The following is a 707-nucleotide window of genomic DNA, read 5'->3' on the forward strand; positions in this document are numbered from 1 at the left end:
GAAACTGAGATTGTTTCCTGGATTACTAAGAACCCTCTCCAAATTTCTGACTCATTCAAATGGTAACCTTGGAATATTGGTTACTTTCGAGTGTCTGTTCCTTGGAGCTTAAATACTTCATGATTTGAAATGTCAAATAGGATCCTTGACTTGGCTGTCCTCCTGGCCCATGGAAAAACAATTCTCATTGTGAATGCAAAAACCCACAATAAAACAACTGGAACTTAGCACACAGTAAAGAACAATGCTGATTGTTTAAAAAAAAAGAATCTTCACTGGTGGGGTGGCAAGGGTAAGTTGTCACATTGTCATTCTGAAGTAAGATAACCATATGGTAAAGGAGATAACCAGGGAGTGTGTACAGAATGAGCTATAGTGACCCTGTGACACTCCTTTGGGACTGGGATAATATGGGAGAAAATACTGGGAAGTGCTGGTAGAAGCTGAACACAGGACTGAGTCTGGGGCAACAATGGTCTGGGTGGGAAAGAAGCAAAAGGCCCTGCCACTTTTACATTGCCCCTCACTGCTAAGCATTTTGGCTTTTTCCAAAGAAGTTCCACCCTCTTCAGAGGCATACTGCTCTAGGGACTAGATATCAAAGTACTAAATTCAAATAAGCGCCATTCTGAATATATCAAGCCCCCTTGGGACACTAGAGTAATCAATGAGACCAAAGATCATAATATTCTATATAAATATAGAAA

At 40.5% G+C, this 707-nt stretch overlaps 1 protein-coding gene across 1 annotated transcript in view; it reads right to left on the reverse strand.

Moving 5' to 3' along the window:
• DNAH11 (dynein, axonemal, heavy chain 11) overlaps window positions 1-707 on the reverse strand; it is a 364,599-nt gene that overhangs the window by 290,274 nt on the left and 73,618 nt on the right. The gene's annotated exons all lie outside the window — the stretch shown is intronic.

This window comes from Galeopterus variegatus, unplaced genomic scaffold, assembly GCF_000696425.1.
Source record: "Galeopterus variegatus unplaced genomic scaffold, G_variegatus-3.0.2 Scaffold949, whole genome shotgun sequence".
Lineage (NCBI taxonomy): Eukaryota > Metazoa > Chordata > Mammalia > Dermoptera > Cynocephalidae > Galeopterus > Galeopterus variegatus.